This window comes from Paroedura picta, chromosome 1, assembly GCF_049243985.1.
Source record: "Paroedura picta isolate Pp20150507F chromosome 1, Ppicta_v3.0, whole genome shotgun sequence".
Taxonomy (NCBI): Eukaryota; Metazoa; Chordata; class Lepidosauria; order Squamata; family Gekkonidae; genus Paroedura; species Paroedura picta.
In genome coordinates this window covers 104,806,110-104,829,117 of record NC_135369.1, presented here as the reverse complement: position 1 = coordinate 104,829,117, position 23,008 = coordinate 104,806,110, and positions in this window count along the sequence as shown.

Sequence of the window (23,008 nt, the reverse complement as noted above, 5' to 3'; positions counted from 1 at the left end):
TTCTTTGTGGGGACTGGTAAGTAAGGCTAACCCACTCAGCATGTACTATGTAGGAACAAGATCTGAAGCCACTGACAATAGATCCCAGTTATTGCTAACAACTCTTGGTTATTGTTTGTCTTGTAGTCTGGAAAGGCTCATAGTATCTTGCTGACAGATCTTTGGCGAGTCATCCATTGGACTTTGATGTACTTTGATGTACTGGTTTCTGTGCTCATTTCTTCTTTAATATCATTCAACGATAATGAAGGAAAAATCTATGGAAACATCCTAATGCCACTTTCATTTTTGGTTTTTTTTTAAGGCTCCTCTGATTTCAGATGGAAAGTTAAATACATCTTCAGTCACTCCCCAAAACATAAGATACTTTAACTCTGGCTGAGCATTTCTGAATAACACTGGCATTTGGTGCCTCGCACACACAAAATTGATTTCCTTTAATCCAGCTCAGCTCTACATTAACGCTTTCAAGTCCCCCCATCACCTGATCCCTGCACCAGCCAAAATATAACTCCAGTGCATTAGGCCTGGTAAGTGTTCACACATATAATCAACCACCATAAATCTTACAGTACTAGTTTTGACATGCTGGAGCTCAAGCTCACTGGTATCAGTTTGCAGGGACCAATTGTTAAATTATGGGGAATTTTAGAGTTTGTTGAAAACTCTTCTGGAGCTCTAGGTTGCCTTCCTTTCCCCACTTAGACAGATCCCATCCTAGGCTTCCTGAAGGCAAACTAGACCAAAGGGGAATATCTTGAAGGTCCATTGAAATCTGACATTTTATTATGCAATATCAGCCTCGGCATGCAGATCAAGTAGTAAAACCCCAAGTCAGTTCTAAGGGTGCTTATAATCAAGGAGAAAGTCCTATATTTGTTTTTATTTTTGGCTAATTATAATTTTCAAATTGATGTTAAAGGAGAGAACAGATGTAGATGTTAAAGGAGAGAACATAGATGTAGGTATTTCTTTCTTCAACATATTTACTTCAAAACATGTCCCATGGAATTTAGCAAATCTCCCATCCATTGATGCTGGAGAAGCAGGAATTTCTTTCCATGAATAAAATGCCTATTTGAAATATTTCCCGCATTGTTCTAAGACTTTGAGAGGAAAAAACATTGATAATGGTTGCACAGAACTGCTCTCCTATCCTATTTCTAATGGAACAAACCAGGTATTCTTCCTCTATCAGCTTTGTGCTAGGCACCAGTACTTCTTTTCTCCCTCCACTCTGTTATGGTGTTTCTTGATGAAGTTGTATTTACTACTAACCAAGGTAGGGGTGACATCCAGAAAAGGGCATCCCTAGTGCATAACCTGAAAGACACTTCCGTTTAATGAATATTTATTATTATTATTATTATTATTATTATTATTATTATTATTATTATTTATTTATTTATTTATTTATTTATTTATTTACCGACTCTCCCAACAGGCTCGAGGTGGGTCAAAGTAGTCTAACCCCATTAAAATTCCCATTAAAAACATCGGACTACCAGCATGACGGCTAAAAATCCCATCCCTCCCCCACTATCAAAAAAGGTGAAGAGGAGAGGATGGAGGGGAGTATATACACTCCGACTCCTAGGGGGGAAGCAATGTCCCTGGTTCGCTGACCCCATCCTCAACCATAGGCCTGTGTCAGAAATCACAGGCGGGGTGTCACTATCTGCCTGCCTTATCAAACTGCTCCTTCGACCTTGCAAAGACAGCGGAGATTCAACAGAAATGTAACTGTTGGGATCAAAGCTGAGCCATCTGGGGATACAGTTTGGGCACTTGGCAGATTGCGGGATAGGGATGCCTCCCCCCACGCCACCGGAGCTGCTTCCCCGTGGCCCGCCAAGCACACCCGCCACGTCTGTGATGCAGTGAGCGCGCTTGGACAGCTGTGGGGAAGGGATGTCTCCCCCGCCCCCGCTGGAGCTGCTTACCTGGGGCCCATTAAGTGCGGCTCCTGCGCTCCCTCACAGGCCGCTGACTCCAGCAGTTAGGTCCTTCTGCTTGCCCTGAGAGTGGCTGGTGGTCCATCGAGCTTCGCTGGCCGCACCCTGATTGGCTCTATTTTTACTTGGGCAGCCAGACTCGCTCCTCCCCAAGGCCTATTTCATAAATATATAAGGAGTGAACTATGGATAAAGATAGCAAAGTTAGCCACATCTTTTGGTTACTTAAATCCAGTAACTGGAGCTGTGAATGAACAAGACAGAAGTTTCTACAAACCTGAAAAAGGCTCTGTGTCACAGACAAATGTCATATATTGACACACATATACACATACATACATTGGACAGCTTCAAAAATATGAAAATGACAAAAGGAGTTCCTTTAGCAAGGTAACAAAACAAAATCAGAGTCCATTGGCACCTTTAAGACCAACAAAGATTTATTCAAGGCATGAGCTTTCAAGTGCAAGCACTCTTCCTAAGACTAACTGCTTGCACTTGTAAGCTCACGCCTTGAATAAATCTTCGTTGGTCTTAAAGGTGCCAATGGACTCTGATTTAGTTTTGTTGTGCCGCTTCAGACCAACACAGCTACCCATTTGAATCTGTTGCAAGGTAAGTACCAGTAGAACCCCAAGAACCAGAAGGCGATACGGAAGCTGAAGTAAGAAAATCTAGAGCAATTAAAAGAGCAATTAAAGAAGGCTCTCCTATTTAACGGGATGCAGATGGGTTTTCCTGGGGAGGCGGATTACATCACCTGGTTGCATAGCACTTCCTGCTACTTATGCCAGTGGTGGTGGCGGTGGCAGCAGCAGAGGCAGTGGTGGCTCCTCCTCTTCTGCATTTGGTCCCTTTTGCACTGCCTGGGGAAAGAGTCCAGCCACCTCCTCACCGGTCTGCCTCTAGGTCCCTTATGAATCTATTGTAGCAGGCTGCACATGGACCGTTTACGCACTGGACGTTTCATGCCAGGCTGCAGGCTGGAGTTTTAGTCGTGGCAGGTTGCCCCACCTCTTCCTGCACCCACATGGGGGAGCATTTGGCCTGGTGCACCCCATCCACCCCTGATTTGTACTCCTGCCCGGGAGCCGGGGCAGTGAAGTTCCCAGTGCATAAACGGTCATGCTGAGTCAATTTCCCTGACATCTCACAAGAACAAGCAGAATCATGATACCTCAAGGGAACCTTAGATTCCACATGTAGCCTCTTTCCCCCTCCCCTTGCCCTACCCAAACTGCAAGTAGCTCTTGTCTCTATCTCTATAATTAATAGTACATGGACTAGTCCTACTATAGGTAATGAAAACATTGTGGCTAAAGGTAATGAAAACTAATAGCTCATCTGAAATATCCTTCACAAGCTTTGAACACACAAATGGTTTTGCCTTCTCTACCACTGAGCTACATCCTATGCCCTTCACAGAAGCATTAATTGCATGGCTTCATTTTCAAAGGTTTGTATTGTGACCAAACTGTGTTCGATTGCAATAAATACATGATATGTGTGCAAGGAAAACATACAAAGTACACAGTGGACAAACAAACTGGCCTGCAAATACTCTAGGCTCAGTCGACTTATTGATGGGGGAATATATGACCAATTAACCTCAACCTGTAATTTCATGTTTCATATAAAATTCATAAGTGCAAACATTATGACGGCACTCAAAAACATTCAGCTCCTTTGCTATTCCCTAGGCATGTCCCAAAAGGTTGATTTAAGCTCATTCCTTTGCATCAGCAGAGAGATTTATATGTGCTTAAAAAAGAATACATTGTGATTAAAATGCTGCCCACTTCCCTTTAGCCCACTTGTCTCTGAGCCACTGGATCATTAGGCTAGCATAGAATGATTTTTCTTTTTAAACAGACTGAAAGGTTTTAGAATAGCTTTCAGAACACTACCACAGGCGAAATAATATAACTCAAGTTAAATTCACTTCACCAAGTGATTGAACACACAGCTATTTGACAGATGATATGATCTAAAGCAATAAAGGTTTAATGGAGGTGATTGTAGTTATAAAATTACAATATGCTTGTTATGATGTACAAGGGGGAGAAGGAGCGTGTGTCTGAAGTGTATCCATGAATACATTATATTCTACAAATATTGAAAGTGGGGTTTAGGGTGAATCCTTTCCATGGTGACTGCCTATCTGAATACGTACCCCAGAGAATGCTGCAGCCAGTTATGGCTAAACAACTGGTTATTCCCAGCCCCAAAGAAATCTGACCAGCCTCAACCAGGGCCAGGGCTTTGTCAGCCCTCGCCCCCACCTGTTGGGATGAGTTCCAGAGAACATCAGGGCCCTGGTGGAGCTAACACAGTTCCACAGGGCCTGCAAGACAGAGCTCTTCAATCAGGCATATGGTTGAGGCCAGTATGCTTGGAAGATCAGAACATCTCATGGGCCTCTGAGACCACGTGGGATCTCCTCTTACATCTCTTTGTTATGGCAAAAACTCTGTAATTTAGTTAATTTAAACTTATTTTTTTATTTTTAATATATGATGTATTTTTCACAATGTTGTAAGCTGCCTTGAGATGACAGGCTCATGAGGGGGCGACCTGTACATTCAAATAATACATAAAATAATTGAATGAATAAATAACTGTTGGGTCAACCTAGGCAGATCTGTTTCGAACTAAATCTCATTTCAGTAAATGGGGTTTAGTCCTAGAAAGATGTTTTTAGGTTCCCAGCCTATTTTTCCATTGCAGCTGAAGACTAGCAAGGCATTTAATAATGAACCAGGGGGGGAGCAGCAGCATCCTGGATTGCAGACAAAGTCTAACAATGCATCCTTAAAACACATTTACTTAGAATAAACTTTTTTTTAACAATTTCTTTTTATTTTGAATAATAGAGGGGATACAGAAAAAAAGGGAAGGGTGAATTATTGGCATAGTTGTACATATCTTATGCAGCCATTATTATTAGTAAAGTATAAAAACCAACCAATGAATATTATTTTCTATTACTGCCACCATTATTACTATAGATGAAAATTAATAATGATTTAGAATTATATTAGTATATTAGTACAATCAACTGAAATCCATAAGATTTATTCTAAGATCTTTACTTGCTTAGATTAAACCTCATGGAAAGGGTAAGAGTTTGTAATACCCTCAAGTGTGCCATGGTTGATTGCAGTAATATAAGTGTATCTAAGTTCTCTTTTCTTTCTTGCAATTGCAACCAAATCTCTAAGGTCTATTTTGCATGTTTGGTAGAATCAATTACATATATACGGTAGACGACCATGACTGATTATGGCTTTCTAGAAAGTACAATGGTCCTCCCCAAGCAGGTAACAAATTCTACAGGTTGGGAAATGGGGGAGGGAGAGAGAATCACATAGGACATCTATTATGTTGAATATGTCTGCTGATTAAGCAAAACAACCAAGACATTCTGGAAATATTAATGTATGTGTAGGAAGGTAAGAAAAGAAAGGAAGAAAGTGGGGGGGGGGGACAATTCTAAAAATAATTTTTTTAAACTGTGTTCCTCCACTACCATTTCCTATCCATAGAAATACAACAGATAGGTTGGAATGGAAAGCCAAGGAAAGGGTAAGAGTTTGTAATACCCTCAAGTGTGCCATGGTGCTCCAAAAGGGTTGCCACATCCCCATTGGTAATTGGCTTGAGCGGGGTGAATAAGGTTGCCAGATCCAAGCTGAGATCTTGAGATAGAGCCTCAGTGGAGTACAATGCCATAGAGTCTACCCTCCAAAGCATCCGTCATGGAAACTGATCTTTATAGTCTGGAGATAAGTTATTTTCTGGAGATAAACTGGGGAGCGGGTCCCTGGGTCCAGTCTGGAGTCTGGCACCCCTATGATCTAAGCACTCCAAATCAGGCTTGTGATAAAAGAATTCATTTTCTGATTTATAAACAATTATCTCAGGTATGGAAATTTTTAGAAATTTGGGGTTCATGTCTCAGGAAGACAGAGTTTGGGGAAGGGAGGGATCTTAGCAGGAATGTGAAGCCTTAGAGTCCTCTCTTCAAAATTACTATACTGGTGTCTGTTGCCTGGAGACCAATTGCAATTTCAGAAGAATTCCAGATCCACCTGGTGGTTGTCGCACCACTTTCCCTGTCATTTGTTTAAAAATCAGTGAATGACATAAGGGTATTTCATAGTTCTGCTCACCAGTTACAGTGAACACACATACATTCTATAGTGTCCCCTTCTTTAAAAAAAAAAATCAGTACTTTTCGTATCTATTCAATACATGGACAGTTGAATGTCTAATTGAAACTGCCCATTTTCCCAAGAACTGGTCCTTTGTTTCCTTTGTAACATGAACACTATTTGGTTCTGTCTTACAAACATATATCCATATACAAGCAGGATGTACATGTGTTCACACTGTAGCATGTGAAAGGAGCTACTAAATTAACAAAACAGTAAATCTTTAGTCCTTTGGGATTTGGATATATTCAGGAAATCAAATACTGCCCTCTTTTTTAAAAATGTGCTCTATTATTCTCAGAATAAACTACTTCATGCATTTTTAAAAAAATTTTTGGTGCTTTTCCAATGATTGGAATATCTCCTAGTGGGCAAATTACATCAGTTCTCTTCAGTTGTAGGGGGATGGTAGAGTTACCTGGAGATTATCTCAGAAATCAACAACCATTCTCTTCCAGGTCATCAGAACAAGGGTATTAGAACAAAAGATGTCAATATCTGCCTGGAACAAGAGATCTAAATCCCTCTTATCAAAGGGAAAAGTGATTTCAAGAAATAAAAGTTAGAAATTAAGCATTTATTTAGTATATATTTGTATGCTGCTTGTCTCCTGAAACACAGTACTCAATACACACACTGCAAAGTGGGGAGTGGTGTTCCGGTGAATACACAAACACATACTTCCATTTTCTTGGCTCTGAATGCTCTGCAGGACCCTATGCCTCTTGATGACTCATTGGAGGCATTGGTGGAGAATTGGCAGTCCCACCTGTCTGTCACCATTGACAAGATTGCCTTGGAGTCCCTCTCTGCCCTCACCTCAAACAGGCCCCCTGGTACACCAGAGATCTTCAAGACAGGAAGATGGAAGTGAGACGGCTAGATCAAGTTTGGAGGAAGACTCAGGATGAAGCTTCAAGAACATCCTATTGCATGTTTATGAAGGTGTGTGAAATGGTAGTGAAGGTGGCAAAATGGGAGTTTTATGCCACCTCCATTGCATCCACAAGCTATCACCCAGCACAATTCAGGGTAGTTTCGTCTCTCACCGCCCTTGAGGAAGGCTGCCAAAATTCTAGTCAATTGGATTTCACCTGTGAGCCATTAGAGAGCTTTATCATGAATAAAATCTTGTTGCTCCTTTAAATGCCTCCAGATTCACCAAATGGCTGGTCCCTGGAAAGACACCTCTTCACAGCAGGATCAGCTGTCTGGTGGCTGATTCAGAGGAATCCCTGAATTGTCCAAACTATAATTAACATGCTGAATCAATGGTTCAGTTGATTTGAGCTGTTCTGAATTAGAGAAACTCAAATCCAAAAAGCACCAATAAAATTTTCTAGTGCACATTCCTAGTAGAAGCCCTGTGCAAACTCAACAAAGATTTAGAGAAGACTCTGAGAAGAAGGGGCAGTGCTTGGCTTGATCAGCATAGCGATAAAAAGGGTGATGTCAGAAGAGGAAAAGATGGTTAGGAATGTGATCTGGCTGAGTAAAGCTGAGGAGGTGCAAAGAAACAAGAAATAGGAACCCAAAAAACGAGCTAGGGCCTGGGGCAAGATAAGGTTACTAAACTGAGATGAGGCAAAGCTTAGTCTCAGAAGGTTTGAAGGGCAGAAACAGGTAAATGAAAGGAACTGTTCTCATGAGGAAACCTATGTGTATTGTGCTGCATCCAATAAAGAGGCAGTTAAGGAACAGCATTGCATCTTTTGAGTTTCTGCTGCCTATGAGGTTCACTGCCCCCTGGAGTACCACACTACCCACAAAAATATTTATCTCTGTGATTAGATAATCATTCTCTGGGTTACCATGAATGACTGCATGTTTCCTCAAAACTTTAAAATGGTCCCCTGCATCAGAGTTTTCTTATTGCAATTTGGGTTGGAATTTTTTTTGAAAAAACAAAACAACTACAATAGCAAAATGGGAGTTGTTTTTTTCAAGGGATTTTGGGGTTTTTTTTTAAATAGAACATGGAATAAGTGGTAACTGGCTGGAGACATTGTTTGTTACTATCACGTACTGTACTGACAAAGTGAGCTTTGAAACAAAAACTTATGCCCCAAGACTCTTGTTGGTCTCTTAGGTGCTACTGGACTCAGATCTAACTGTTCTATTTTACAGGTTAATAGCGGCAAAGATTTACCTGCAGCCGCCATTGACACGGCGGAGGAGCGGGCTGGGGGGAGGTCCTGTGGTGGCAGAAAGCGCAGGAAGTGCGCAAGAGCGTCATGCCTGCAGTGGTGGTGACTGAGCGTGGGCTTTTGGTGCCTTAAAGGACACCACATGGAGGAACCCAGCCTCTTGGCGCCAGGCTCGCCACCCAAGCAGCTTGTCTGCTCGCGGCAGCTGGGGAAATCCCTCGGTGCAACAACCCGTTGGGGCAACTCCCTGGCTTTGGGAAACTTGGAGCCTGTGGGCGGAGCTGGAGGCCGTCCGTCTCCTGCACGATGGAGTTCTCCCTTGGTGTGGCTGCGCTTTTGAGCACCCCCCCCCTTGCCCCGCATGCCCATTGAGCGTTTTTTGGTGGCCTCACAGAGCGGCACAGCACCTTAGCTTTTCCTCCACTCATCGCCGCCCCACATCCAGCCTCCAATGTGATCCCTGCATCCAGGCAATTCCTCATCTTTCAGGAGCTCCGCTGGAGCGGCATGATGGACTGGATATCTCCAACTTTCTCTGCTGGATCTTAGTGAGTACAGTCGGGGTGTCAGATGAGGCTGCGTGGGGAGGGTATTTCCTTCTGCCCTAACAATCATCAACAGGGTTAGGGGTTTCTTGGGAACCCCCCTTATTCAGAAGGGGATTAAGGGAAAAGCCATTCACTCCCACCAATGTGGGTGGGGGGGTGATGGGGAGGCAGGCTCCTGGGGCTGCAGAGACTGGCTGGTTGTGTCGTTGGGTCTCCCGGGGCACCAGGCGATCTGGCTGCCAACTCCTGCGGCAGCCCTTACAATAGGGCCAACAGGAATGCCGCATCAGATTCCTGGGGGGGGGGGGGGGCAAGCGAGACCTCCAGGGCAGCAGGGCTGGAAGAGTTCCCAGGAGGCATTTTGCTCAGGTTCCGATTCTTCGGGGGGGGGGGGGCTGTGCTGTCCCTGTCACACAAGGAGGCCTTCACAGAGTCAGCTGGAATCCCCCCCCTTTGAAAGCAAACAAACATGCAAAACACACAAACACACACACACACACAAAACTGTCAGCAAGTTTTCCGATTTTTGGAGTTGGCTGGGTTCAACCCCATCTAGTTCAACCCCATGCTGAACGCAGTGGGTACTGTGTGGATAACACAAAGCTGGCAAGTTCATCCATGGTCATCTGTTCCGACCTCCCCCCTCCACTTTAGGCAATACTCTTCGTGGGTACCCTTGGGGCATCTAGTCCAACCCCCAGTTTTCGGCACAAGTATTGGCTTGTAGGGGCTTGTAGGGGTGCAGAGCTGGCAGGGACTTTCTGGGGTCATTTAGTCCTGGCCCCCACTTCAGGCAATAGTCTTGGATTTCAGGAGCAAGAGCTGGCAGGGAACTCCAGGATTATCTAGTCCAACTTCCTGCTTATGCAGTGGTCATGGTTTGCAGGAGCTCAGAGCCAGCAGGAGCCTCCAGGGTCATCTAGTCCAACCCCTGTTTATGTAGTGGTGTTTTCAGGAGCTCAGAGCTGGCAAGGACCTACATGGTCACCTAGTCCTACCTCTGCTTCAGACAGAGGTATTGGTTTGCAGGAGCACTGTTGGCAAAGTCCTTCTGGGTCATCTAATCCAACCCCTGATTCAGGCAGCGGTCTTGGTTTTCAGGAGCTCAGAGCTGACAAGGACCTGCAGGGTCATCTAGTTCAACTCCCTGCTTTTGGTCTTGGTCTTGGTTGGCAGCAGTACTAAGTTGGCAGGGTCCTCCAGGTCATCTAGTCCAACCCCCTGCTTCAGGCAGCAGTCTTGGTTTTCAGGAGCTCAGAGCTGGCAGGGAACTTTGGGGACATCCAGCCCAACCTCCTGCCTCTTACCGAGTCAGGCTACTGCACACCAGCTCAGAGGGTCTCCGGCTGGAGCAACCTGAACAGGTGGCCATCTGCTTGCCGACAATGGCTTCACCTGCAGCAGCCGCCACAGGCACACTGCACTGCCATGGCATTTTTCCTTGGCGTGGGAAGGTAGGAAGGGATCTCCTACACACAGGTGTATTTGCATCCAGAGCCTGGCAACTTTCCTGGGCCAGCAGAGCCCCCCATATCATTTCCCACTAGTCCTTGTGGGGCGACCAGCCACCAATTAGGCAGAGAGCCCTAAGCTTTATCCTTGCCATGGGGTCCAGCAGCGGGTAAGGGGATTACAACCTCCCAGACCCTTGGAGCTGTGGCTCAGGAAAGGATCCATGGCTGACACTTGAATCCCGGCTCAGGCCATTCCCAATACGTGTCGTGATGGGGTCTCAACCACCCCCCCGGTGGAGCAGGGACACCTCCCACCCCCTAGGTGAGCAATGGGGGACCCAGAGGCCCTCGACTGGCTGCTGATGGTGAGCAGCCACTGGCCATGGCTACGCTGTTATGGCCAGGAAATATGTGCCCATTGGCAACGATTACTTGCTTGAAGCAGCAGTCAGGCATTGCCTGATGGCTTCAAGGCAAGCTACGCCTTCCACAAACAGTGTCGGAGTAATCACCTGGCCTTGCCTGGCAGGACAGCCAATCCCAGGTTAACTACAGTTAACAGGCCAGACTGGCTCGGAGGGGGAGTCGTCTCATTGCAGGTCTAGCATGGATGGGAGAGCACTACTGAGGGGCTTCCCAGGGCTGGAGCCTGGAACGCATTTGGCACAGGAAGCGGCTGTGTAGTGAAGCCACACAATGGATGCAAGGTGCTGCACCCTAGAGACCAGGGGAGCTCTGTGGGCTGGATAAGAAGTTAGGCGGACACAAGGTAAGGTGCAGTGCTCTTGGAGAACATCCATTTGGTTATATAGTCTCCGTTACGACAGACTGCAGGTGGGTCAGTCAGTGCCTGCTTGATCTCTTTTTAGGCAGGGACCTCTTCATCCCCTTCATGAATTCCCTGGCTTCATATTTATGCAGCACCCCCCTCCCCCAATCACCATCATGCCAATGTGGTTTCTATTTGGCAGGGGCAGTATGCACACCAAGTTTCATGGATCAGTCCTGCATACTTCTTCACCTATGCATCTGATCTGTCTGGTTGGCCTTGTCGGTCATCAAGGCTTTGAGTCACAGCCTGGGTCTGTGAATTTATGAGAGATTGTCCAGGCCAGGCTCATGGGAGGAAGTAGCTGCAAACCTGCCACCCATCCTCGCCCCTCCCCACATGCCACAGGGGCCCGGGGTTGCTCGGAATCCAGTACTAAGAATGATGGAGTTCCTCTGACAGGTGAGTCCAATTTCGGATGGATGGCCTTCTGGGAGGGTTGCTCACTTACACCTGGAGCTGGGACAGACAAGTGGTTTTGGAGTGTGTCATGTAGCCGGCATGAGTCAGTGGCCTGGCTGGGGGGGAGGGGGGTCAGAACAGTCACTGGCCTGGGAAAGTGGCACGGACCCCACCTGGGGATTAAGCATACTGCTGTTTCAGGGGGGTGTTCCCATGTCTGGGCTAATAGCAGCTCCAGTCAGGGCTTCTATGCTGGCATACAAGCATAACACCGGGGGTTCAAAAGGTATATTTGCATGGAAGGGTTTCGAGCAAGAAGGTTCAACATGTGAGAGACTGGTCAGCCTACAGCTGGAGATCTCCGGCAAGGTGCGATCCCAGTACTTGCTAAGCTGGCATATGCCGCTAACCTTCAACCTTGGACATCTCTGACGTATTGGAGTGATGGGGGCCAGGCTGCCCTCACTCCAGCATTTTCCGGGTTTCTTGCAGCCTCTGACTTAGGGAACCTCAGGGCGGTTCGAGGAAACTCTGCTCAGCCCAGCTTGATGGCTGGATTTCAAGAGACTATGTGGCTTTAGATGGCCTACCAGTCAAACCTAGCCAGGGTTGAGGGACAGGGCCGGGATCTTGGCAGCAGCGGGCCTGTACTGCTGGCTGGCCAGGACGGGAGAGCATTCAGACAGCAGGGGGCAGGGGGCATTCCAGCCACAATAGAACTGCCTTAAGTGTATGACAATGCATTTGGGGGGCACCAGGAGGATTGGTTTGGAGCCAATTGTGCGTGAGAATGCCCAGCGGTTTGTTTTCCAGTAACAACCTTTTTGGTTAACTTCAGGTTGGCAGTCAGCAGGGATGCAAAAGCCAGGAACGGAGCATGGCGCTAAGCAGCGGACAGGATGGCATGCTGTAGGAGCAGGACATGGTCCAGTTGGAGTGCCCAGAGGCATCACCTGTCCTGGTTGCTGTGGAGGGAGGCAGCTGCTTTCCTGGACATCATTGCAATGGAGGACTTCCCCTGAAAGCGTGCAGGCTGGCATCCGTATTCCCTGAAGCAAAGACTGTCTGTCATGGGATACTTACTGCCTAGCTATGGTGGAAAACGTGGAGCTGAGCACCAGGCCATGTCTAGCAGCAGTGGCCGTATGGCACTTTGCCAGCTTTGGGCAGGGGCAAAGATGTTGAGCACTGGTAACTTCAAGGGTCTCTTAAGGTTTAGGCTGTGATGCCTCATTGAGAGGCCCCGATGGGCTGGGTGAACATTCACCATGGAATAGCCCAGGGGGCGGGAGTGGTGAATGGCCCATCCACCAGCCATCAGAGTTCCGTGATATTGGGTGGAGCTCAAGCTTGAGTTACCGGCTGAGTTGGGATGTGTGTCACTGATTAGAGCCCCCATTGTGGGGTCCTTGTGGTTCTGTTGGCGGGAACCAGGCCAGGGGGCCTCGTTCTGGTGGCGGTTTTGGCATGGGATGGAGCCTGTTTGTGGGGAGTTTGGTCTGCGCATCAGACTCCCCTGGTTGGGGACCTCCTTACGAGGTGGCAGGTCTGCGAGCAGGGCCATTTTATCTAGTTTAACTGAAGTCTGTAATCTGATTAGCTTGTTACATGGTTCTCTAGCCAGATGAACAAAAGATCATTTATCAATGTATATGAAGGTTTTATTCCTCCATAATATAAGATGCAGGGGCAGGGCGGGTATATAACAAACTCTATATTTTGAGTGGAAATGTTGGGGGGTCATCTTATAAGCCCAGTTGTTATATACGCCGGCAAATACGGTATATTGAATATTATACCAGAAGACAGATAAGAATAATCACATGTGAGTTAGCTAACTGTTGTGTTATTAAAAGGGCAAATAGCTTCTGGTTATAAGGTCAGTCCAAGAATGTATTCGCTTCAAATGTGTACAGGCCTAGCCTTTTCAATACCTTTAGTTTACTTTAGAGATTTTGAAACACAGTCTGTATATGTTGCTATGAGGGACTGGTTATTACATGGAATATACCTTGGAACTAGATTTGTTTGATTATGTTGTTTATATCTCTGTAAAAAATTTACATAGTGTCTGCAGCAAAGTTAAAATTTGTGACAAGTATGGAACCAGATAAAACTACCTAAGAAGGACGACGGTGTGGGGTGAAAGGGAATGTTTTGTTTGATGAGACTTACAGCTCAGTTAGAAATCTAGATTTACAATGAAGGAAATTGTACAGAATTTGGAGTAAAGAACATTTGAATGACTGTAAATCTGTGTAATATGCAACAGAAAATATTATATTTTGATATATATTTTTTGCCTTTCTATGGCTGCTTGGTTGTTAAATTTAAAAAATTAAAAATAGACACAAAATGTTTCGCAAGTCTAATGTAGAAATGTCACATTCACAAACCAATGGGAGAACAGTTCTATCTACCAGATGCAGAGAGCTACACTTGAATGCTATTGATTAGCAGGGCGGCAATTGCCAATGAAGACTTGACTCACTTTGGCATTAACAGGGCCACAGCTGTTTATTATATGCCTCCCCCAGGAGGGTTGGCCCAGCACGGAAAGGAGCCTGACCCCCTCAGCCATTGGGCTGCTTGCCCCAACGGTCCATGGATGCCTTGAGGCCCACTCTATTCCAGTCAGGAGAGCAAGCCCTCTGCATCCAGATTCCCTCACCGGGAAGCAACCATGTTGGAACTCCAAGGTCGCTTGGCTACGAGCCCCTGTCCTCCAAGCCAGGTAGGCTGTCCTTGTGTCATTGCCAGTCTCATTAAGGAGACCCCCAACCCCCCAGGGATTCCAGACACTCATTTATTGGCTGTCCAATGACACACAAAATATAAACTGTGATTGTCGTTCTTCCGTGTGAAATTATTGCTATCTAGGCACTGTACACATACTGTAGTGAAGTTGTGCTACTATATCAAGAGGTGACCCTGATTTCTACACTGTGATTAACCTGTGCTCCCTGTCTGAGATATTATTTCTATATTATTATTAAGAATACAAGAATACAACGGGCGCTAGAGCTTGGCAGTGGGAAGAGGAAAGAGAGGAGTTGTCCAGTCTGTAAGGGCATGGGGTTGAATGTGTGTGTTGTGTGGGAGGTTGTGATGGCATGGTGGGAAATGAGGCCATGGGTGTGGAGATATGGGTGTCAAGGACCTGTGGTTTGGAATGTTCCATTGAGTATGGGAGAGATTGACCTTTGGAAATTGTGGCATAGTGGTTACAGATGAGCTTTCCAGAGCCATGTCTTCAGGAAAATCAGACTGGAGACTCTTCTTAGGGGAAGATTACATAGCAACCAATTCCCCGCAGTTCTGCGTCATTTCCCTTCTTGTGTGAATTAGGCCACAGACACCGAAATGCCCCTAATACACATGGGGTAGTCACAGTACATAGGTTCCTTCTTTTTCCTTCTTTTTCTGTTCCTTCTTTTTCATTTTTTCACTGTTGATAAAATGTTATGTGCCCACATGCTTCTTTCATGGTTGCTCCTTAGAAGAACCGATTTTTGTACCCTGTTGTTTACTACCCAAAGGAGTCTCAAAATGGTTTGCAAACACCTTTTCCATTTGTCTTCCCACATTAGTCAACCTGTAAGGTATGTGGGGCTGTGAGAGGTCTGAGAGAACTGGGAATGGGCCGCAGTGACCCAGCAGGCCTCAGGTGTCTCAAAGCATTTTCCAATCGTCTTCCCTTTCTCTGGCAACTCTAAGAGGCAGACTCTCTGTGCACAGCAGTCTTGACCTTAGTAAGGTTTTTTATACTGTTTTTTTATTTGCCAGGCCAAGGTTGAAAAAAGTCATTTAGTTGTTCACTATTTACAGTTTCAGGCTGTAAATATTTATTTAGATCTTCCTGCACTTTCCAGACTCACAGGACTGATGCTGGTCTGCCTGTCTGTGCCCCAGAATACAAACAGTTGCTGATAAGGGCTAGCCATAACCCATAGGCCAGGAGGGACACTCCTGCACCACTCCCTCCCAACTGCAGGGGAAAATGGCTCCTTTGAAGGCTGGGCTCTGAGCCATTGTACGATTTTGAAGTCCCACCTCCAAACTTCCAGGAATATTTCCAACCCATGGGTAGCCAACCTCCAGCTGTGGCCTGGAGAGCTCCTGGAATTACAGCTCACCTGCAGAGTATAAAGATCATCTCCCCAGGCAGAAAGGGCTACTTTGGACAGGGTTGTGGTAGAGAAGAAACATTTAAGGCTTCCCACATAGGTTGTTGTTGAATTGAAAGACTTGAGGCCTGCTGCACAGGGTTGTTGTACAGATGAAACAGGAGACAAAAGAACCAATTTCATCTGCAGAATAACGCTGTGCAGTGTCCTCAAATCTGCAGAGAGTTGCAAAGAAGAAATGCACATGGCTTGGCTGTGTCTAACCCCCGTCCAGAGCAGTATTTTAAATGAGAAGGGGCTTTCCTGTGGCCTCCCTGCCAGTCAACTGTCCCTCAAAAGGAATGCCCTCAGGCTCCCCTGCGTTGCTCTTGGAAACGCCTCCCTCCCCTTAGACAGGGGCTGTCAGAGGCTCCTTCACAGCAGGCCTGAAGGGAGGGGGAGGGAGGGAGCGGACTCACCAGCCTCCTGCCAGCTCTGTCAGGGTTCTGAGGCCATTTGCAGTTGGACACGACAGTTAGGACAGCCTTGGGGCGAAAAGGATGGCACAGCCTGTCCAAGCCTCCATTCTCATCCCCTTGGCAGCCCTACTGACCTCCTCTCCCTTTGGTGGTCATGAGCAGACTGGCAGCCATGTCTCCAGATTGCCCCTGGCTGGGTGGAATTTTGGTCTGTCCTGGACTGTTTATGCACTGGGAACTTCACTGCCCCAGCTTCTGTGCAGAAGCACAATTCAGGGGCAGATGAGGTGCGCTAGGCCAAATGCTCCCCCGTGTGGGTGCAGGAAGAGGTGAGGCAACCTGCAACAACTAAAACCCCAGCCTGCAGCCTGGCATGAAACCTCCAGTGCATAAACGGTCCTGGTGAGGGGCCAATCGGAAGGCGCTTTGCCTCCACTTGTCAGTCCGTGGCCTAGGGGCTAATTGTTGCCCCCCCCATCACGGACTGAGCCCACCACAACATGCCTTACTGTTTTATTAAGAGGGGACAGATTTTAGTTATTTATTTGATTTATTTACACACAGGTTACCATTTCTGGGCAGAGTCCAACATGCTGTCATGTACATTACAACTGAATTCATAAAATATAGTACAGTTCAAATATAACATTAAAGCTTATTACTAAATAAAACCCTATTGAAACAATCAAGCCATCTATTAGCCAATAAATCTCTTTCAGTTTTGTTGACATAGCATTGTTTTTTTTGTGTGATTTCCTAAATTAATGGTTTCAGGAGGGAGGTATAGACATATGGAGGGGTGCCCTGTAGTAGTCTAGATGTTCACTGGGCCCAACAAAATGTCTGACAGAAGAGCTCTATTTTGCAGGCCCTGCAGAACTGGACCAGCTCTGACAGAGCCCTCAGCTCTTCTGAGAGCTCATTCCACCAGGTTGACATCAGGACTGAAGAATGTTTCAGGGGTTTCTCAATAGTAAAAAAGTTGAGAAAGGCTGATGGTCCATTTGGATAGACAGTTTTTTAAATTTTCCTCAACAAAATAAATTCTAAGTCTCCTAAATTCTTCTTTAAAGCCGTCTGCAATTATTATCTATAGAAAGACAGCTGTGATTCATGACAATAACAAAAGAGACTCCAAAATAAGGGTTTTGAATTATGAAAAAAATGCTTTCAACATATTATTCAAAAACTAGTCCTTCGTGTTATCTGTATCACTTTCTCAAAGTTCATTCTTTTTACTAGATAAGTAATTGTAAAAAACACAAGGATGGCTTGAGAAACATTGCTACATAAAGAAATGCTGCTCAACACTCCAAACAAGTAGATACTGATAATGTTCAGAGATGAAATAAATGTGTTTTCTTAAGGATAGATTATCTTTTTTACCATTGTTGAAAAGAAGTTATTTTAAAAATGCTTTTATAAAGACACAAAACAAATAAGATGGGGGGGTTCACTGCCATTTGCAGGACCGAGTAGAAAATCATATTCAATCAAAAGGGATTGATCATGATAGCAGACGTAATATCACTGCTACAAAAGTACTAGGCCATCTCTCTCTGAAACGGAAATATATCACATGTTCCTTTTCATATTAAAAAAATTGTGAGAGAAAAATCATTACCATCTGTAATTTTTCTTAGATGCCTACAGTGAAATAAATGCACACTGTAACTAGATTCTTCATTGGATAATACAGATCAAGATGCTCATGGCCAGAGGTCACTTGTACAGAAAGGAAGAGGCAAAATTTTTAAAGAAATGTCTTTGAAATATATTCTTCCAGGAAATGAAATTTATTTTCTTCTTGTATTTCAGGCAGAGGTATTTAGGGCTCATATCATAAAGATAATTGCTTAGTAAAACTGCTAACATGATGACTATGACAAAATAGTTTTGTAATTTGGTCCCACAGTATGAGAGAAGGGTGCTTGTTGATATAGTGGTAGTATTTAATTACATATCAACCAGAATCATGTTCTGATATGAATGTCCTCCTCATGGCCTTTTTCTTTCTTTTTTTTGAAACCTCCACTAAAGCAGTATAGATAGATAATCCTATCCTCTTTCCAAAATGACCTGAGGAAAAAAAATCCTTCTAAATGCTGGAATTTAAATTTATTTTCTTATTATTATTCCAGCAACAATGAGTTGATGGAAAAGTGAATAAGCTGATATTTACTGTTTCAGAAAATAGTTGTATACTATGTAATTATGTAATTAGCTGTGAAAATGCTCAAGATAAAGAAGAAGAGTTGGTTCTTATACCCTGCTTTTCTCTATCAGAAAGAGTCTCAAAGCAGCTTACAATAGCCTTCCCTTCCTCTTCCCAGAACAGACACCCTGTGAGGTAGGTAGGGCTGAGAGAGCCCTGATATTACTGCTCGGTCAGAACAGCTTCATCAGTGCCGTGGCGAGCCCAAGGTCACACAGCTGGCTGCATGTGGAGGAGTGGAGAATCAAACCCGGCTTGCCAAATTAGAAGCTGTCGCTCTTCACCACTTAACCTTATCCGGCCCTGATGAAAGTGCCTGGTTCTTCCAATTGTTGATACTGTTTGTAGAGCAATACAAAAAGAAATTTTAGGATCGTTGGAGTGGGGCTTTCAACTTATAATATTTCTAGGAAAACATATTTTTAATCAGTTTTTTAAATCAATATATATATATATATATATATATATATATATATATATATATATATATATATATATATATATATATATATATATATATATATATAATAAAAGCCATGAGAGTGAGTAGTGGACTGAGACGAGCCAATATGGTATGGTGGTTAAAGAACGGCAAACTCTAATAAGAAGAACCAGGTTTGATTCCCCGTTCCTTCAAATACAACCAGCTGGGTGATCTTGGACTAGTCACAGTCCCTTAGAACTGCTCTTAATCAATTCTGTCAGAGCTCTCTTCATTTCACTTAGCCCACAGAGTGTCTGTTGTGAGGAGAGTAAGGGAAAGGTGCTTGTAAACTATTTGGGGACTTATTTGGTTAGAGAAAACAGGGTATTAAAAAGCAGCTCTTCTTCTTCTGTCAACTTCTGTATCACTCAATAGGGATGGAGTTCATTGACCTCACTTCCAGGAGGCAGTGGCAGAGACATTGCAGTCAGCCCCCATGCAATCAAACACCTTGTCTACCACCTTGCACTGTAAAATAGATGGTATAATAACAAAGGTAACAAAAAAATTAGTACAGGAGAGCTAGAGGCTGCCAAAAACATCACCCAATCAAAAACTGAAAATAGTCTAGCTAGAACAAAGGGACCCTAAGGTATATTTTGAAAAGAAAACATTGGAGTGAGAATGTGTGGCATTTTACTTCCCTTTGGAATCAACAGGAAAAAACTCTGGCAGGATTTAATGGACTTACTCATTTATCTTAGAATTGTTTTCCTTAGATTATTTATAACAAAATAGTGTGGATAAATCAAAGGATTACACTGGAGCATGTTGGTGGCATATAGATGAAAAGGTCTAATTTTGTATTATTTCAGGAATCAACAGGAAAGCTCCTGAATGACATAATGGAACCACTCCTAAATCTTCAAGCCAGGTCTTTTTTTTCCCTCTTCAAATTATCAACTCTAAAGTAAAGCAGTTGAAGTAACAAAGGCCACAGTGAAGCAAACACTATAGAGTCAATGCTTAAAATAAAAGCTTCACAACTTCATCTCTATTCTAAGCAGATGCCATTTCACGAGGTCCTCAGCATGCCAAAGCAATGAGATCTCAAGAATAAATAGAGTCAGAAGTAAAAATAAGTTTCTTAGGAATTAGTTTCTGACTTATCACCATGATTTCTTTAAGGAAAATCTGCAATTTAGTTTCATCATGGCCCTTTTTGCATGCACAATTTGCCCCTGATTTTCAGTGAGCTCAATTCAGTATTGCTTAATTCAATTTTTATGTTTGCATACTGCACCTATTTCTTTTTGTCATATTTCCCCCCATGAAAACAAGGAGTATCCATTCTGTCACAGTTGCCATTAATTGCCTTATAGGCCAATTTCACTGAGGGCATGGAAGAGAAGGAGATTCCTCAATATATCGTGTTTCATCTCCGATTTTCTCTCTAGTAGTCATCTTCACAGAGCAAAATGCATCTGTGTACAATGTTGACATGTATCAAATGTACTAAAGCGCCTCAGTGGGGGAGGGGAGTTAGGGGGAAGGACATTTGTAAAATGTCTACCAATAATGATAAACATTTTGCTGCCAAGATAGTTTAAGAAGCCTTTAGCAGTGAACATTCTTAAGGAAATATATGAATGTTCAGCTTGAGTCAGCACCACTGATCTATTATTGTTGTTATTGTTATTGTTGTTGTTGTTGTTAATTAGATTTATTTCCCACCACTCCCCGTAGGCTCGTGGTGGGTCACAATAGTCTTATCCCCATTAAAATACCCATTAAAAGACTTTAAAAACAATCCCAACATGGCAGAAGCTCTCATTATTCCTATCCCCTACTTCCTCACCCAAGGATGGGAGATGGTGAGAAAAAATGCAAGAGACACTATTACCAGCATGTGGAGGATGGGAGTGCAATGCAGCCTGGGTGGATACCATGGACTTGAGGCCTGCTGAAGTTGAGCATCATCCAACAGGAACCTCTACAGCTTATCATCAGGATTGTTGGGTATTTGCACCCAGGTTCCCTTTCCCTTCACTCAGCCCCCACCACCCTGAAACAAGCATCAGCAAAAGGTGGCCCTTAACAGCTGCCAGTCCCTCATCTCACATCTTAGTCGCAGGGACGCACTGCAGGACTCACATCCCTAGGCAGGCAACCTCATCACTGTTGCTGTCAGTACCAGCAGGAGGATGCAGGGCATGGGGTGGGCATTTCTCTGCAGAGATGCAAGGTTCAGGTGATTGGACTGAGGGAGGAGAGAAGAAGGTGGGCAGACATATTTTACAATGGAGGACCAACCTAGCAATCACAGCAGTGGGGCAAAGGCAAAAAAGTTGACAAATTTTCTGCATGAAAACGCACCATCTTTGGGTAGAATAAAAAGGAAGATGCAGGAAAATAGCACATGGGATGTGTGCTGAACCCAGAAGGGTGGAAAATCAGTGCAAAATAACAACAAATCAATTGACATCTGCTCAAAAAGCAGGGTGGAAAATGGAATCAGAAAAATAGGCAGGAATATATGATGAACCTGCAAGAAATGTATGATGAACCCACAAGAAAACACCAGTTCAGAAAAGGCCTATGTTAAGGAAAACAATGACATTACTTATCCATCCGCATTCAATCATTGCTAAAGATCTAGCACTGGGAACGTAATTAAGGGAGGAGTGGGACTTAGTCCTGCAGGCATACGAAGTCTTTCCTGCCCTGATATACAGGACTGACATAAACACATGATGTGTAAACACATTTTTTTGTTCAGATGACTGGTCGTTAGTAGAATGCTCTGTAGCAGGTGACGTCCAGTTTTGCTTTTTACTTCTTTAGCGATCCAGAAACTGAACTCTTCCATATCTGCAGCTTGCCCTTGGTGGAATTGAACCCTTCCTTCCTGTTTCCCACCTCCCTTAGTGAGCAAATAGAAAGAAAATAAAAAAAGCATTTGGGAATCTAGATCTGTGAATACTGATAGATGCTTAACTGTCTTCCTTTGCATTCTCTTTATGGGAATCAAGAACTGAGAAACTATTTTCTAAAATCTTCTCAATTTCCTAGCATGTATTTAATATTTACATATTAAAATTAGAAAAGAAAAGGTAGGTTTGGGGCACTCAAAAATATTGAATTGCCACCTAGGCTCCTCATTGAAAATAATGCCAGAACTACACAGGCGCTTGACATTTTGTTGTACAGCAGTGGTCCCCAAACTTTTTTAGGCTGGGGACTGTCAGGGCAACTGCCCCGCCCGTGCATTGTGCATGCACGGCGGCACCCGCGCATTGTGCATGAGCGGCTGGGCCGCACATGCGCACATGCGCCATGCACGGCCAAAATCATACATGTGCGGCACTTTCGCGCATGCACGCATGTGTGAAAGTGCTGAGCATGCGCAATTTCGGCCGCACATGCGCAATGCGTGGGCGTGGCCCTGATTCCCTCTCCCCCCCCTCCCGCAGTAAGAATCTTCCCTGGCCGCAAGCTTGTCGCCTGGGAAGTTTTTTACTGCAGGGAGGGCGGGGAGAGGGAACCGCAGCCCGCAGGTTGGGGATCACTGTTGTACAGGACATCTAGGCAGAACAAGTATGTCTGCTAATTGCTGTAAGAGCCTCAGACAAAGAAATAATGACACAAATATATCTACAAAAAAGGTTTGGGTGGTACAACCCATGTCTAATCATTTCTAAGGCAATTTGAGCTACTAGTACGGTTAAAACAGTGCTTATTTCTACACTGATTAACTTTCCATCCTCTTATGACTTTTCTGTACTTTCCATCTCCCTTTTTTTCTTTGGCTTTTAATCTAGCAAGGATGGCTCAGGGGAAAAAACGCTACAGCAGTTAATTAAAATATCTGGTGCTTTGTATGTATTGCATTAGAAACTGCCCATTCTTTGATCAGAGTGAAAAATTCTAAAATCTCCTAGTAAAGGATTTACTTAGTTCAGAACTAAAAAAGAAATTTCATTCTTTTCAGTATGTCACATTTATTAACCATGTGCTGTAAAGAGAGTGAGAACACAAACCAACATGGCTTTTCCAGGGATTTTTCTATCTGCACCAGGCCCTGCTACTAGTGCCCTACCTGTCACCTGAACACTTAGCCACAGTGATCCATGCGACGGTCATCTCCAGAATACATTACTGAAACTCGCTCCATGCGGACCTGCCCTTGGGTTTGATCAGGAAATTACAGCTGGTGCAAAATGCGGCTGCTAGGG